Below are 19,242 nucleotides of genomic sequence, written 5' to 3'. Positions count from 1 at the left end.
TATTACCTTCAGAAAAAAGGGAATTATGTTTTTGCACCTTGTAGCTGAAGAAAATAAAATTTAATTTTATGAAATATAGATAATTTATTATTTTTAAGATTAATAAGTTATTATATTAAAACAAAGGGAAACAAAGACAGGTTCAATATAGAGTTAAGCATCCTTCATCCCTTTTCCTTTCTTCAGAGTCATGGTTGGGATAGTTAAATAATAAGAACGCATGAAATATCTAAGAAAATTCGATGATTAATTTGAGAACTTATTAATGACTCAGAAACTAATGAAGTACGCTCTCAAATATATTGGATACAAGAAGTCTTAGACGACAGTAGACAATGAATGGTAAACAATCTAAGGGTAAGGTGATTTTTTTTCTTCAAAAAATATAATTCATCGAAAATTTGTCATCGTAATGAGAATCTACATCATGTGATCTCTACTTTCACTGTCAACGTATTTCTCTTTATTGTATCATGCAACCTTTCCTAAAAAAGGCCCAAAACCATCTGGTAGTTAACCAAATAAGTTAATCATACCAACGGCTATTTATATCTAATATACTCGCAAACTATCGCTGTCATATTATTTCTTCACCATTTTTAAAATAAATTAAATATTGTTTATTATACACAGTATTTTATTCGATACTGTACTATGATATTGCTTCGTAATATTTCATCAAAAGAGTAGTTATTATATTACTTTTATGAAAAAATAGCCAAAAATTTCTTCATAGAAATAATAAAATGGCCAATAAATATATTATATAAACGAGGAGGGATCAACAAGCAATTGTATTCCTGCATCTTTGTAAACGGAGACTATTTATAGAATAACTTATTACTTTGTTTATTTATGAAAAAGAACAAATTATGAAATAGTTATGACATATCAAGGGAGAAGAGGGAATCGACAGCTGACAACAAAATACATGGGTATTTCGGTGTAGCCAGATAACGCTGTGTCAAGTGTATCTCTCTCTCTCTCTTCTCATGGTGTTACCTTTATTGTATCACGCAACTTTTCCTCCACAAAGAAACCAAAAAAAGGTTTGAAATCATATGGTAGTTATCCAAATAAATCAATCATGCCCCTGCAAGTCTTTCTCTCTCTTTTTTTTGCTCATTTTTTTCTTTCTTCCCCCATTTTTCCCTTTTGAAAATGAGACTGACGCCAGGGACGTTAAGCGAGGTCCCTGACGCCCCTTCTGGTATGACTATCCAAGAAGTATACAAATAATAAAATGGAGGGATAGTGAACCTAAAGCTAATTTTATGCATCTAGAACAAGCTCCCTGACTAAAGTTTTTGTTGCCAAATTTCTGATATTCTCTATACACGACTGCAGTTTCCTCTAAAACAAAATTCCTTTTTAGTCAATTTTTTTTTCATAGCCTTTTTTCAAAAACTGTTGCATTTGAAAAAGTAAGTTGACACTTCCCCAAAAGAAAATTCCAAGTCATGCCCCTTCTTATTCCACAGCGTAGCCTCTCTAACACAAAAATAACCTATATATTATGACGGTCCATTATTTTGGATAAATAAACTAAGTAATAAGGTATCCGAGCCCAATCTGTCCACTCTGCGAAGAAGATGAGGAAACATCATTTTATCTTATACATAACTGCGGCCGTATAATGCAGGAAATGACTGAACTTGCTATGGAGTCTGTGGAAAAGACAATATCAATGAAGGAACAACTTTTAAGGATTTTTAATATGTTGTGTAATTATGATTTATGTTATAATTATAAAGTTAGAAACTCATAGATTTACGAAATAAAAAATTTAAAACTACGCATTTAATAGAACATTGCGAAGCAATATTATACACAGTATTGAATTAAATATTATGTAGGATTTTAATATTAATAATACTAATGATAGTGTACTTAAGACCTAAATAGCAATTGGTATAATTGATTTATTTAGCTAACTAACAGATTATTTTGGCCCTTTTTTCTGTTTCCTTTTTGGAGCAAAGGTTTCATGGTACAATAAAAGTAACGACGTGAGGAATTAAGAGGACTTTGGAAGATATGAGAGAGATATTTTTCTATCTCTCTCTCTTCCAATGATCCCTCAGTTCAATGTATAATCAGATATACTTTCAAAAAGTATATCCACATTTTCAAACTGCAAATTCAGTACCCGCGTAAATGCAAATGGTAATATTGGATATTTTTCTATACTAAACAAAAGTAATATATATTTTTTTCTTCTAAGGAAGTTATTATCATAGAGCTAACACATTTTCACGTTTTTCCTAGAGTATGTAGATATGTGAATTAATTTGGTAATTTCCTCTTAAGCACTCTTTTGATAAAAACTACAAGGGAGTACTATAACATAGAAATACGACATATTGTAGCACAAATAAATTAAAGTCAATACTTGTTATAATATTTCTAATAGGAAGTCAATATTAAGAACGTTTTGTGTAGTTTTTTAAAAACTATATACAATTATAGTTCTTTTAATTTATTCTAATATTTCAGCTGAGGCACTTTTTTCGAAATATTCAGTCATAACCTATGACATTTTTATGTCATAAATTGGAGGAAGACCTGTCTTTAAAAAAATAGCCCTATTTTATTTATCATTTGTTTCATTGTGAGAAATTTTGGATTTAGTTTCTCTTTAAACAATGACTGTCTTAAACATAATCTTAAGTGTTTGCGAAATTTTATCACTTTTAATATTTATACCCAAATGTTATATGTTGATTAGGCATGCTCTGGAACAAAGAAGAGAGGGAAATGACGCTAACTGGACCCATGGCTATCATGCTGGATTTTTTATCCTTCTAATAATTGCATATTCCATCAAAACATTGCTTTCCTTCGAATTGTTGAGTCTTTTTAGTCATCCTGGAAGTATTTTGCAATCAATCGCATATATCCTCACCAATCATTTTTTGGAAATGAAAGCTGGCTACATGACGGCTATGGGGCTAGATCGACTATTTTCTAAAATAGCCTGTTTCACTATTTTGAGAAGAAAAATCTTTTTTGGTATTTTTGTGATCATCCATCCCTTCATTTTTTTTAATAATAGATATGGATATGATTATGAAGTTTACAGCTTTGCTTCTTATTGTCTCATGGAACTCATCATTGTGGTTCTCGTCACAGTTTTCAATCATAAAATGAGTCCTTTGGCACCCATTGATGAAGCAATTCGATCTTATCTTATACTTGAAATCACAATATACTTTTTTGTAACCATACCTATCATTTTGTTTGGACTCTATTCAGGATACTATGTCTCTAACTTTTGTGAACTTTTCCTGCAACACTTTTTCTATCTTTTCTATCCAGATGCAGAGGAAAATCAGCAAATGGTGACTTCTGAATCATCAGAGCCTGTGGACCAAGAAAATGCAGGAGATGTTTAGGCTTATAAACTTTTATAAACATTCATTAACTAATTAAATTCAGAGTTCTAATATAACTACTATTATTTAAAAAAAAATAGATTTAAAAAAAATGGTCTTCGTATGATTAATTACAGACTTATAATAACATTTTGCAGCCGAGTGTCAAGGGATATTTTTATAACTTTGCATTGATGTCGAATAACTCAAAAATGGAAAATTAGTTTGAAGATTTTGTTTTGTAGTCTACAGTTTGATTTATCGAAATAAAAGTTTCAAGCTAATTTTTCAAAGTGAAGAAAGTAAAACAACGAAATTCAATTTGGTTAAAATAGTGTTCTCTGTCTACGATGCATGTAGATTTTGTCAGTTGTCTTTCTCAAGGCTCCAATCTGCCCCCCCCCGATTGCCTTCATGGAAAATTTCGCGTGGAGGAGTGCTTCTATCTCAATCATCTTCTCGCACTGTGTGCTCATCTTGACGACAAGGACGATGTTTTTCTTAGTAATAGATGGCTAATTATGTGTTCTACAACATTGCAGATAGTAAAATTATAATAGAAGGACTCTTAACCTCACAATATTTGAATTATAGGGATGAGTAAATAATAACGTTTGTTCCGAAATTGAATAAATCTTAACTTCTTGTCCACTATATCCTAGTTCATTTGACTTCATTCAGGTTAAGATGAAGTACAGTACATTTGGTGGTGTAAGACTTATTTCCTTGTTAATTAGGGATACGTCTCCAGTTGCATCATGGGTTGAAGGAGGAATAGATCAAATGTTTTAGCACTTTTTTGTGTAAATAGTTCGTGTGATAAACTTTAGTTAAAATAGTGATATAACTGATCCATCACTTCCAAAACTATAATGATTATTTGAATGGATCTTTTTTAAGGAGCATCCAGATGTATAAATCTGTGTTCCATTATAGTTCCCTTGAATTCATATTTGTATCTAACATTCGGATATCCTTGATATAAAGAAGAGGTTCTCAGCCTCTCTTCGTGGATTTTATCTCTTTTAATGAAAGTATAATTTATTTTGCAAATGTCCTTTAACATCAAAATCTGTTATTTCATAATGGGTATAATTGTATGAAATCATTACATACTTCTATAAGAGGTGATGAGTGAGATAAATAACCAGTTAGGAACAATGGTTGTTATCATCCTTCATCCATCACTCTTTAACTGAAAATACTTCCAATGCCTACTCTATTTCGTCATCTATTATTAAAAAACTCTTTCGTTGATTTGAATCCTTTTGTGTCATTGAAATACACCACAAACACACAACCTATGTCTATGACGCTGAATCAGGCTTAATTATTGATTTAATTATAGACACTTCCAGCCTAACTTAAGATTACCCTATTACTTCTGAGTAAAATGCCGCAGGGATGCACTTATAGGGGAACTAGAAGATTTTAGCCCCTCCAAACAATAGGAAGATTCAAGTCCTAAATTAGTTAAGAAACTAGCTAAAAAGGACTTCATTACAGAAATATAAGAACAACACTCATACTTCAAGTCCCAAAGAATAAGTCAAACCCCCAATTTCTGACCAATTTTTAAATATTGACAATTCAGAAATGAATACTAGGTTTTCCAATCCATCAAATGATGTCATACTCTATCTTTTTAAACTCTTGTCGTACCTTATCACCCAAAGGAACTAAAGGGATCTTCCAGATCTCATCCAAAAGTTGGGTATCTACAAAAAATATTTGTCAATATGGAAAAGATTGGAAGTAGAGTTTCAGATGTTGAACATAAGGTGGGGAAATTCAATTGATAACTTAATTTATCTCTTATCTGTTCAAAACAAGTGTGTAAGAATACATTTCCGAATATTTGCACTCTAGTAGGAATTGCCTGCATCCCACCAGTTACAACTCTTACGTGATCAAGTGAGCATAAATTATAAGTGATTTCATAACTTAAGTAGATTAATATTAGTTTAGTTGTACATATTTCAAAAGTTAGTGAGTCAATTACTTAATTGCATGTCACCTTATTTGAATATCGCTCTAGTAAGGGTTTAGGAACTCCACATCAATAACCAATAAATACATTACCGATCGCACAAAATGCTTACCATGAGACAAAACTGCAAATAATAAAGATTGTTTCAGCATTCATTGACTCTAAATGATAAATCAAGTCCTTTGACAATTGTAAAGCATTTTTTTAATTATTAGCCAATTGTAAATAATGGTGTAATGCACAAACATAAATATGTATTTATTGATGTGTTTTATTGATTTAAGTTTTTTTTTTTTTTTGTCTTAATTTTGTTTTCTTTATACTCTTAAATCACGACGCTATCTTTATCATATTCGTATCTCGCAAATTTCCTAATTTTCTATTTTGCATGACCAATATTTTTTCATTCTGAGACGAGGTGGTTAGTAATAAAGACTCCTTGCTAGATAATTATGAGTAGACTTAGTATTTTGGAGCGATTTTTTGGCAAAACTGAGTAAAAAAAGAGTTTTTAAATTTTTTAAATGAACAACAAAAATATCAAATTGAGCGATTTGTATTTTTTTAAATAAAGTTTTTATTAGGATCATTTAAAGTAATTAGTATTTGATTTATAATTATCAAAATTTATTCAAAAATTTGACAATATTATAACGACAAATAAAGATTTTACAAAGATTTTCTTCAATTAATTTTTGCCTTCGAACCGTAGTTTTAGACATACTGAAAAAAAGTTCAAAATCCACATTAATAGTTGATGCAAATTTGAAATTGGCGTGATCTTCCGGAGTGTTGTTACATGGGGGCATCTCATCATAAGCATTATGTCCAACCTTTTGCATAAATGGTAGATTAGGATTGCACAATTTGGTGCACTCTTCTACCGATTCTACATTGATTGACCATCTTAATAATCTCTGAAGATCATGTTTGGCTTATTTTCTGAATGCCAACCCAGCTGGGTATATCAGTATAGAGTAAACAGATTGGCACACAAATTATTTATATAAACTTCAAAGAGAGTTAGACGTAAGAATGTAGCTTGGATTGAACTCTTGTTATTCATAGTTCCTAAGACAACATAACATCCAATACAAAAAGTAGTCATTTATTCCTATCATTTGTGGGGAAACGTACTGCAAGTATAAATCGAGTTTCAAGTGTTTGCTCACCAGCTCAAGTCAAATTCAAATCCTTGCATTTTTTCAACGAGTCTTCAAAATTCATTTGATCTAATTTCAGGTCGATAATTATATTCTGAGATCTATTGTGCTAAGACTTTCATTTGGAAAAACTACTAATTTTCCCTTTTTATGTAAAAATTTCTCATTTTTCATACTGGTATGAAATAGATAGAGAAAATTTGGGCTCTAGTTAGATTACACATTAGCTATTGAGGGTATCTTTCGAGGGAAAATTCACTAGCAAAAACCCTCCTTCATTGCTATTAGGCTCTCTTTTGTACGTAAAAAAGATGTATATGATACAACCAGGGTAATGATTACTTGATTGGATATGTGAGGGAGCCAGATTTTGACAAGAGCCAATTAGAGGAAGGGGAAATTTTTGCATCAAATTGACTGTTGAATAATCCACCTTGAATTTTGCAACAAAGGAGAAATACTTTTGCACGAATGGTGAATATTATAAAAAGAAAATGGTCTTGAGGATTTGAATAACGTGAGGGTTTTTTAAAATCTTGGAGTGTCAAGAGTTCTGGTTACATGAAGTTCAGCACACACATTTTTAAAATTAAGAAAAAAGCCAATAGAGCACTTGATTTTATCAAGAACAATTTTACCACAAAAAATATGCTACTTATGCTATTGTAAGCTAAATAATAGTTTGTTTCTATATTAAACTAATCATTGCAAAAGTATAGTCTGCATCATGGATTCACAGCCACTTATCCTTGTTTTTGGGATTTTTTCTACAATACCTTATACACAGTGTCCTGCAGTGTACTTTTGAACCTTTCCACAATTGTAAGTGAAAAAAATTATAAAAAGTTTATGGATTATGAAGCCTTTAATAAGTCATAATTGCCTGAAATATAATGTCAACGAAGTTCAAGAGACTGAAAGCATTGATATCAAGTCAAGAAGTAGACGATAAAGGTCAGCTTGTAATCGGTGTGTCACTGTTGACATGAATCGAATCATTGATGAAAACATAGGGATGGATTCCTGTGGACATAAATTTGGGTCTCAGCATCGTGCAAGGTATTTCATTCATCATATTTGTATCACATTGCACATTCGTTTCATGGAATGCTTACCACAAGATACAACAGGAGGATGACAGGGACTGTATGTACAGATATCACTTATTTTTCTTCGTTCTTCTCATCATTTCAGTCATTTGGAAATATTTTAGTTTCTTTAATTTATTGTCTGTTTTGGGAGTGTATGAATACACCACTCTAATTACTATCATTGACTTAATAACAAGTTATCTTCTCCAAATGCAAACTGGATGCATAATTGCTTTAGTCCTTGACAGAATATTCAGTAAAACTCCAAATCTATATTGTTTGACACCAAAATGGCGCAAGATATTTTTCTACTTCTTTTCAATTCTATTCCCTTTGTATTATTTCATCATTGGAACGTATGGTATCCCATAACTTATGGGATACCATACGTTATGGGCCATAAGTCATAACTTTTTATTCTCTCCTTTATTGAGATCGGACTAATCATCTGCTTATATTCAAAACTTGTTTCTTTATCTCTAATTAACAAGGCAATTTTTATGTATCTACTTGTTGATATAGTAATCTACTTTACTTATGTTATGTCGACCTTTATATTTGGAGGCAATTTTGCATATTACATAATAACTTTTTTAGAAGCACTTGTACACCATGGCTTTACTTTAGCTTATATTATTTTTGTTCATAAAAGAGTGACTCAAAATCAAATCTGCAAATGAATTGGAGATCCCCTGTGTGAAGTAAGAAGAAGCATAACCAATTCATGATATCCATTACATTAAAACAATTGTTAATCAAAATTAATTTTCAAAATTCAACTAAAATATTCTTATATTTAATTGTTCAATTTAGACTATAAAAAATGCAGTTAATTTACTTTGTTTTTTCTATAATAGCATTAAAAAGTAAAAAAAACTGCTGGTCTTTGAACATTTTTTTTGCGATAAAAATAACAATTTTCTGAGCTATAATTATCAATTTTAAACATAATATCTGTATTCGACCTTTTTTAATCTTTTTTATATAATCCTTAAGGTTTTTATTTTATAACATCACTCTATTTTAGTCTACTTAAATTGTAAAATGTCATATATGTAAAATTATAATTTCTTAAATATTGTATATCCTTTCATTTATTTTTTTTAGATAAAAATATTTTTAATGAAAGGTCCCCCACAATAAAGAATTATATTGAAGGACTAATATTTAACCATAAACTTTTAAAAGCTATACATAATAAAAAACAATCCGAAAATTTAAGTAATCTTAAATAATAAATATATTACGCAAAAGTTCAACTAGAGAAAATGATACTTTTATTTGATTCATGACATTGAAAACCTAAGAGCGTTGTTTAGAAATGACCATTGTCAAAAATATAGTTTTAACCATCTTATATTTTGAAACCTATTAGCAATTCAATATTTGCAAGTTTTACGAAAACTTATACACTTCTATTTGTATATGAAATTTTCTACATAGAAATAATAAATTGGCCAATATATAGATAAACATGCAACGACTACTAGGAATTAACAAGAAATTACGTTCTTGTTCTTTTGGAAACGAAGCATAAGTATAATATAATAAATTATTACTTCGTTAATCTAATCATCTGCTTATATTTAAAACCTTTCTCTATATCCTTTGTTGACAAGGCAGTTTTTTTTCTTCTCTTTATTGGTTTGGGGAAGTTATATACGCAAAATATAAATGAATAAACCTTGTAGTTTATATTTAAAACTCTAAACTAAAAAGACATGACTACTATGAACATGGTGAACAATAATGTACATTATTGCATGCATGTTCTCTAAAAGATTGATAAAATATGTATATACGTATAAAACAAACATTAAAGTAATCCTAAAAATTCACATTAAAATATTAATAATAAAAAAAAGATAAACAAAAGCTATAATTTCAATTGCAATTAACAATAATTATTAAACTTTTGAGGCGCAGAACTTTTGAAAACTGTCTATGGATGCGTATCAAGCGACTTAAAAACTTCTTATTCGAACTTGAAGAGTAGTTGCGAATAAGATCCCCGGCATATTTCCACAATAAACCATCCAGATCAGGGATTTTGATGGTGAATTTATATATTTATTCGTTGATATCGAAATCTGCTTTACTAATGGAAAGTCGACCTTTATTTTTGAAGGTACAGGGGGGATATTACATAATAATTTTTTCAGAAGCGTTTGTATAACATGGTTTTCCTATAACTTATATCATTATTAATGATGAAACCCCAGTGTAGAATGGGCATGATTTGCGACAAAACTATAAATAATCAAGATTTTTTCAGTATCCATTGACACTAAATGATAAATCAAGTCCATTAACAATTGTAAAGCATATTTCATATTAATGTAACATATACACTTAAAATTATTTTTTTATTCTTCAATTGTAAATAATGGTGTAATGTACAAACATAAATATATATGTATTTTATTAATTTATGCTTCTTTATTTTTTGTCTCAATTTTTAGCCTTATTTTTGTAATACATTTGATAACTGATTAACTTACTACAATTTACAATAAGTATTAAAAAATGTGTTTTTATTGACTCCTCTCATTGGCTTTAGTTATAAGTCATAAGTTTTTGCACTAAAATCCATCGATATTGTTTAGAATGGTTCCATTCCAGGATTCCGTAGTGGTTAAGGGAATTAAAGTAAACAAAAATCACTGTAGTGCTTAGTTTTCTCAGTATGTACGTTTTCTTGTTTAATATTTTCCTTAATTAATAACAACACCTCAATATCCAAAAAAATATAAATTCCTGTTCCCAAATGTTCTAGCCCTTTTTAAGTTCCTATTACCAAACTGAGCCTGTATAAAAAACAACCAGGACCAAAGACCGAAACCGAGACTGAATCCGTTAAAATGAAAGAACCGAGACCTATAGAACCACTGAACCTAAACCAGGCACAACATTGATACCCGTACTACACCAATTCTTCTTCAGAGTAACTGCTGTATAATTTAGTCAGTTTATTTTCTCAATAACACAATGTGAATCAATTTGATGATATTTATATTGGGAGTGGAAATAGTATTCCTTGTTATAAAGCACAGTGAGTACATGTATTTGATCATATTTATTGGACAGACAAAGCCTATAAATTATATTTATAAAATATGGATTTCAAAATAAAAAGTCACCAACATTTTTTGATTCTGGGACGAGTTTGCAAGAAGTAAAGACTCTTTGCTGGATAGTTATGAGTTATGTGTTATTTCGATCATATTTGATATGTATAGGAATCAGAGCTGATACCTTGGACTCGACGAGACTTGTATAAGAGTCCATATGTTGAAGACCTGCAAATCAACTTGATCAGATCTCTCAAAAAGGCTCATATATTGACTAGAGCTCCAAAAGCTTTTTTATACATAACTTAATGAAAGTCTCGAAAAGCGTGTGCTATGTATTTCGTGTTGACTTGCTGTGTAAATTAAATTCGGATTTAGTGAGTTCAAGGCATATTTTGGCCTTTTTATATGTGTAAAAAGTGTTTTAAGTGCTAGAAGTATCTTTATCTGTTGTTATTTTTGAAACAGTGTATTGGAGGTCAGTTTCTGAGAGTCGACGATTGTCTCCTGAGATCCCTAGTATAAAGCAAGTCATTGCTTTTGATTGTTGTTCTTCTCTTTGGGAGAGTGTTTATATTTTATATAACACTCTTTATTTACTTAAAAAGAAATAGTCGGAACTTTTTAAAAATATGCCAACTAAACCTTCCGATAAACCTCCCCATTATAATATCAGGAAAATCATCTAGGATTGATGGAAGAGGTTACTCAAATGTCTCGAAGGAAAATAAAAGTATTCATAGAGATGCAGCGGTTCGGTTGAACCAGGACAATAACTTTAAATGGGAGACTTTTGTGCTCTCAATGGAAAATACAGAAGGTTAATGCCTTAGAGGAGATAATGTTAAACACATTGATATATACGATATTGCAATGAAATATGGTTTTAATGAGCATGAAATTGTAGGAGCTAATCCTGGATCAAGTCTGGGTAAGGTTTTTTTATATGCTAGATTCCCTATAGACATTAAGGGTCGAATTGATGACTTAAAAAAAAACACAATGTGATGAAAATAAAATATATGGACGGTTCAATCGAGGATGTTACTTTTAAAATAAAAGGAATTGACGATGTTAATATTAATGAAAAGAAGAAATTGATTGTGGACCTTATCAATTACTTTCAAAAGAGTAAATGAGGCAAATGAGGTTAAATGGATGAATCAATTTGGGGGAATCTTTCCAAAAAAAAAAAAATTGATGACAAGGCGGAGAGAAAATATAAATGTTATAAGGAGATTTGTGTGTGACAGTGACTACATCGAGGAAACTGTAGCTGATCCTTCGTCTATACCTCAAATTTTACCAAGGCAAGAAAATTTAATTAAGCTGAAGTTTTCTGGAGTGAAACATCAATGTCAAAGATGCTTTATTTTGGGACATATGAAGCATTATTGCTTGGAAAAACGACTTAAAACTTTTGAATATGAAAGGACTCTCAAAAAAGCCATGCAAGAACGTCTTCCATCAGAAGTACAAATTGTAGAGAATAAGGAGGGACAATTGATAGAAGACGAGAATGAAGATAATTCATCCAGAATGGATAAAAATCTTCTATTCGAAAAACAAATTGAAGAGGTTAGTGAGACCCAAACTGTAGAAGAAAAAGATAAGTCTTCCTGATTTTACAATGATCCGGCAAATAATGATGATGAACAAGTGTATATCGATTATTCGGATAAGGGAAACGAATGTTCTCTTTTGGAAAATGATAAGACGAATGATGGAGAAAGTAGAAAGCCAAAAAAACAATCCAAGCCTCATTTGGACGTCCATACAGTTCTGTAAAGTCGTACTTGTGCTTCCTCTGTGGGAAAAGAAATAAACTGGATACAGATTTTTCCCCTGTATGAGAGAAGAAACAGTCAAAAAGCTCTGAGTCTGGTGCTTCTTGATAGTTGTTGGATCACTCCTGTTATCATTTTATTTATTTTTTACATTATTGTAAAATGAAGCTATCAAACAAAAAAATACAGACCCAAATTGTGGACTTCTTTCAGAATAAAATTTCCAAGGGACAAAAATTTAATATTGGCATCAATAGAATAATGAATCACTTGATGTCATTGGATACTGACATCGTTTGTCTTCAGGATATTAAATCAGATATCTCTTCTTCTTGCTATAATAACTGTCCCATATGCTTAACTAAAAGATTTCAATGTTTTTTTTAGTGGAAATGGATCTAATGAGGAGTTCTTGACTCTTATTTCAAAGAAAATAAAAAAAAAATCCTGTGTTAAAGAGTTCTCCTACAAAAGCGATGGGCATAAAATTCGAATTTCTTTAAATGGGATGAGTTTCACTCTTATAAATGCCTATGGGCCGAATGAAAGGTCTACTTCCGGTTTTCAAGCAATTTTTAATACCAAATAAAGGATTCATCTCCGTTCCTGCTAATTGGGGATTTAAATATTGATCTCCATAAATTTAATTCACTCTATCCAAACCTTATTGCTCTACAAAGTATAATTCTTAAGTTCAATCTTGTTGAATTAACAAAAAAAATCAGTCCGGAAGAAGATCCAAAAATTATCCAAAAAATGTCAAACTGTTCCAAAGCGGGTCTTAGAGGGCACCTCTAAAAAGAATGAACATATTATATATATATATTTTTTTTTTTAAGCCAGTGGTCCTTCTCTTCCGATACAATGACCGTTGTCACCCTTTAACATAATGGAACTCCGATACACACTTTAAGCACAAATTCCATTTTGTGGCAAATAAATGTGCCCCCTTCGAGTCCTGATCTATACACCCTTGACAACTTCGTGCGGGTTTATCTCCAATCAACGGTCAAACCTCAGAAATTCTTAAATTCTGAAGATATCAGAATGGCGTACAGATTAGTTTCAAAATCGTTTACAAAAAGCAGTGAATAAGTGAGGCAATTAGTGTTATGTAGAATAGATAATAATATATTAGATATTTCCATTTAACACATTTATGTACTACTCTAACCTAAAATTAATCCATTACCGTATTGATATAAAATATAGAGGCTGCAAATTAATGGACCCTCCTGTATATAAGAAATTCAAGAAACAGAGAGATTCAAGAATTTCCTTTCATTCAAATCATTTCAATCTCCAAAATGTATTCGAAGATTTATAATATCTATGCAGTAATACTCGAAAATCCCTCCTCCTTCCTTCTATTTAAAAAGCATAAATCCGTTTCTATATCAAAGTCAGTAAAGCAAGACCTGAACGTCTTGCCCTTTTTGATTAATATTCTTAATATGGTTAATTAAGTCAAACTGAATAATAATAATATAACAAATTAATGGTTAAAAATAATAATTTTTTTTACATTTCATAATTATGAAATTTATATTTGCAATGTTTACAGCTACACATCTTAAAACATTAAACAAAAGTCTCGACTACTTTCTGTGGGGTCATTTCGTATCGAAGGTCAAAACCCAACAAACCTAAGGTTGTGGAATGGATAGACCTTTTCGAAACTATGGTGCGTAAAGTGTGTGAGTCGTTTAAAAATAGTTTATTAAAAGTATTTGATAAACGAGGCAGTTATATTAAATTAGAAATTCTATATTTGCAAGTTTTACGAGTGACGCATCATAAAACATTTACATGATAAGTCTCTATTACAGGAAAAAAGAATTTGATAAAATTTGCTCAGAAAATAAAATAGTATTATTTTTCACCATGGTTAATGTGGACATAGATTTGGCTCTTAGCATTCTCCAGGGTATTTCATTGATCATATTTGTACCACTTTGTATGTTCGTATCATGGAATGCCTACAACAAGATACAACAAGAAGATGACAGCGACTGGATGTACCGATATCACATATTTTTCTTCGTTATTCTCATCATTTCTATCATTTGGAAATATTTTAGTTCCTATTCTTTCCTAACTGTCTTGGGAGTGTATGAATACAACCCCCTATTAACGGTCGTTCACTTTATGACAAATTATCTTCTCGAAATACGAGCCGGATGCATAATTGCTTTAGCCCTTGACAGGATCTTTAGTAAAACTCCAAATCTATATTATATGTCACCAACATGGCGCAAGATATTTTTCTTCTTCTTTACAATTCTATTCCCTGTGTATTATTTCATCATTGGAACGCCTGGTATCCCCTATCTGACAACAGGAATTTATTTTATTATCTCCTGTATTGAGATTGGACTAATCATCTGCTTATTTTTAAAACCTGTTTCTTTATCCCTTATTGACAAGGCAATTTTTATATATCTACTCGTTGATAGCGTAATCTACTTTACTTATACTATGTCCAGCCTTTTATTTGGAGGGGCATGGGCATATTACATTGTACATTTTTTAGAAGCGTTTGTACAACATGGTTTTCCTTTAGCTTATATTATTTTTATTTATCTGAAAGTGAGTCAAAATAAATCTGCAAATGAATTGGAGATCACCAGTGTGAAACAGGAAGAAGCGTAACTATTTACTGATGTTCATTACATTTTAATAACTGTTCATCAAAATTAATATTCACAATTTAAAAAAATATATTTATATGTATAAAAGTTCAATTTAGACAATAAAAAATGTACTTATTCTACTTTTTTTCCGATAATAGCCTAAAAGCCCAAAAAACTCTGGCCATTTTATTTTTTTTTTCCCGATGAAAATAACAATTTTCTAAGCTTGAAAGATCGATTTTAAGCATAATTTCTGTATTGTACCTTTCTTAATGTTACTTTATATAAGAATAGTCCTTACTACTCATTGTATTATATTCATATTTCAATTTTATGCATATTCCACTTTTTTAAATGGTTATATATAAGAATACTTCTTACTCCTTAAGGTTGTTATTTTCTAAGGGCACTTCATTTTGGTCTACTTATATAATAAAACTTTAAAATGATAAATCATACTTTTTTAATTACTGTAACATACTTCCATTTTTTTACAAAAATATTTTAATTGAAAACATCCCCACAGTACAGATGTATATCTAAAAATAACTAACTAACTATGAAATTTAAAAAAAATTATGTATAATTAGAAGCAATTTGAAAATTCAGATCATCTTAAGTAAGAAATTTATTTCGTGAAAGTTTATCTAGAGAAAATTATATTTAATTAGATTCATGACACTTAAGCTTTGTCTAGAAATTACCAATGTCAAAAAATCAACCATTTTTTTAATAGCAGCACTACTGAGTCCTTTTTAGACAACTTTAAAAAATCAAACAACCAGCTACTTTTCATTATTATGATTTCAAAACAAAACTTCCATATAATGAATCAAAAATTCAATATATGCAAGTTTTACGGGTGACGCATCATAAAACATTAACATATTTATTTTTTGAGAATGAAATAGTATTATTTTTTTACAATGAATATTGTGGACTTAAATTTGGCTTTTAGGATTGTGCAGAGTATTTTGTTGATCCTATACCACTTTGTACGTTTGTGTTATGGAATGCTTAATTATTTCATGTATGGTCTCTAAAGATTGATAAAATGTTTGTATATACGTATAAAACAAACATTAAAGTAATCCTAAAAATTCACATTAAAATATTAATAATAAAAAAAGATAAACAAAATCTATAATTTCAATTGCAATTAACAATAATTATTGAACTTGTGAGGCGCAGAACTTTTTAAAACTGTCTATGTATGAAGCGACTTAGAAACTTCTTATTCTTATTCGATCTTGAAGAGTAGTTGGTATGCGTTCCTCCAAGAGATGCTAATAACTAAACATAACCTCGATACGCACCAGTAGTGCTATCTCTCGAACTTTTCATGGACATTTCAAACGAGCCTTGTATGAATACTGATATACCAAGCTAGGTTGCCATTCAGAAGATGACCCAAACATGATCTTCAGATCTTCTTAAGATGGACCAATCAATGTAGGGTTGGGAGAAAAGTGTACTAATGATTTTTTATTACAAAAAAATGGTCTGGAGGATTGAAAAAACGTGAGGACTTATAAAAATCATAGAGTTGTGAGAGCTCTAGTTATATGGAATTCAGTACACATATTCCTAATATCAAGAAGAATTTAAAAAGATTACATCAACATAATTTTTAGAAGCAAAAATATGTTGCTTCTGAAGTAGTTACCGAGTGGTCTAATAAAATCTGAACTCTTTGAATTTTAAACTTCATCAAGAAATAATTTATAATTTAATCTATAAATAGATGTGTGTCTGAGCTCTCTTAATCTTTAATGTAGCTGTCCTCAGCGGCAATGATGACTTCCAAGCGACAGTAGAACGCCTGGCACCTGCAGATGTAGTTCTCTGTCCCACCCAAGTGGTAATAGACTGTGGTTTTGAGGGCCTCGGTATTTGGATAACGGGCATTGCATGCCTTCTTCTCGACATGCACACAAAGGGTGTAGTCGAGGGGTTGGCATAAGGGCTTTAGGGGAGTTAAACGGTTCAAAAGTGCCCTTGCCAACCACTTTTTTGATAGTTCTCTGGACGGTCTAGCTTGAAACCCAGAGATATCGTGTATGTCCTCTCATCGACTTGAGGGGATTCGTGTTTCGGTAACTATTACGGGTCATTTTTGGTCTTTTTGATGGAAGCCTTTTTCCTCTCCAACGTTTTGGACTTGCTGACACACTTGACGTTGGAGACGTCCAGGGTCAAGGAGTGTGCGAATTGAAATTTTTTAATCCCGTTCAAATGTCATTGTTTGGTCCACATGTACGTAAGCTAGAGAGCTCAAATTTGCTTTATTTTTAACTAATTGTTTATGCTTTGATATATCGGGATAAGAGTTAATTTCAATCACTCAAACTTAATTAATTATGAATTAGTAATTGTTTGGATTTCTATGAACCCCCAGGTATATGAATTATAGATCATTTGTATTTGAAACTAATAATTGCAGAAGTATAATCTCCATAAGCATAGATTCACAAGCACTCATCCTTGTTTTTTTTGTTTTGTTTTACAATACCCTGTTGCTATTTAACCGTGATAATAAGAAGGGGTGTATTGCATATTTAAAAAGAATCGCAGCTATGGTATCGCCTGGCTTGGAACCAAGTTTTTTTTTTTTCTGAACCATAACATATATTGGAGTTAACAAAAATGTTAGCAACAGCTCTTATCTTGAATTCTCCAATGCCTTTTCCTGTTGGGATTTATTATCTGTGAAGATGCAAGACAAAGGCAAACATCATTTTCAAAATGAATGGTCATTATAGTAAAATTTTCAAAATTATTGAAAGCTATTTTTAAGCTTGCAACGATGCCCATCATTCGTTAATATAATGTCAAAGAAGTTCTGGAGACTGAAAGCAATGATAACAACTGTAAAAGTAGATGTTAAATGTCTGCTTGTAATATGAGAAACTCACAGAATGTTAGAGCTAAAATTTACTGAACCCTTAACAGATCTACAACTACAGTGGTCGAGGAGATCGACGTATCAATGTTAAAATGAATCGAATCATCTAGGATAAAGAATGAAGAAGGATCCTAATATATATTTTTTTTTCAAGCCTGTCGTCCTTCTCTTTCAATACAACTAACTTCCCCTTCAACAAAATGGAACTCTGATAAACACCAACATTCAATGCCAAGAGTGACTTAAAACACAAATTCCATTTTGAGACAAGTCAATGCGTCCCCCTTTGAGGCCCTGTTGACTACTTCGTGAAGGTTTATCTCGAACCAATGGTCGAAACCACCCAATACTCAAATTGGGAAGATTTCCGTATGGATATTGTGTTGAAATAGGGAATTTCCCAAAATTATGGTACGTACAGATTCTGCGTCGTTTCAAAATCGTTTATTAGAGTTGGTGGATAAAAGAGGCTGTTAGTGTTATGTTGAGTAGATAATAAAATATTAACTAATATTAGATATTTCCATTTAACACATTTATGTACTACTCTAACCTAAAATTAATCCATTACCGTATTGATATAAAATATAGAGGCTGCAAATTAATGACCCTCCTGTATATAAGAAATTCAAGAAACGGAGAGATTCAAGAATTTCCTTTCATTCAAATCATTTCCAACTCCAAAATGTATTTGAAGATTTATAATATCTATGCAGTAATACTCGAGAATCCCTCCTCCTTCCTTCTATTTAAAAAGCATCAATCCGTTTTGGTATTATATCAAAGTCAGTAAAGCAAGACCTGAACGTCTTGCCCTTTTTGATTAATATTCTAAATATGGTTAATTAGGTCAAACCGAAGAACAATTTACACAACTAACTATTTTTTATACATTTTAAAATAATGCAATTCATATTTGCAAGGTTTACGATTGGCACATCAAAAATCATTAAGCGATAAGTCTCAAGTACAATGTCGAATCGAAGGTCAACCCCTCCAAATCTAAGGCTATTGTTGAGGAATAGGTCGAACTTCCCAAAACTATGTTGTGTGCAGGTAATGAATTGTTTTAAAATAGTTTACAAAAAGTAGTTGATAAACGAGTCTGTTATATTGAGCTATCATTTTTAACAATATGCAAGTTTTACGAGTGACGCATCATAAAACATTAACACGATAAGTTTCTATTACAGGAAGGAAAGAATTTGATACAATTTACTCTGAAAAT

The 19,242-nt window shown here is 30.8% G+C and overlaps 1 long non-coding RNA gene across 1 annotated transcript; it reads left to right on the top strand.

Moving 5' to 3' along the window:
• Window positions 1–218: 218 nt before the first annotated feature.
• LOC139907186 (uncharacterized) lies at window positions 219–3,490 on the top strand. Its single transcript, XR_011783627.1, has 2 exons — window positions 219–357; window positions 2,729–3,490. It is a non-coding gene; the product is annotated as an uncharacterized lncRNA (long non-coding RNA).
• The last annotated feature ends 15,752 nt before the right edge of the window (window positions 3,491–19,242 follow it).

This window comes from Lepeophtheirus salmonis, chromosome 14 (genome assembly GCF_016086655.4).
Source record: "Lepeophtheirus salmonis chromosome 14, UVic_Lsal_1.4, whole genome shotgun sequence".
Classification (NCBI taxonomy): Eukaryota; Metazoa; Arthropoda; class Copepoda; order Siphonostomatoida; family Caligidae; genus Lepeophtheirus; species Lepeophtheirus salmonis.
Note: the sequence above shows the minus strand (reverse complement) of the source record. Positions and strands in the feature narration are given on the sequence as shown.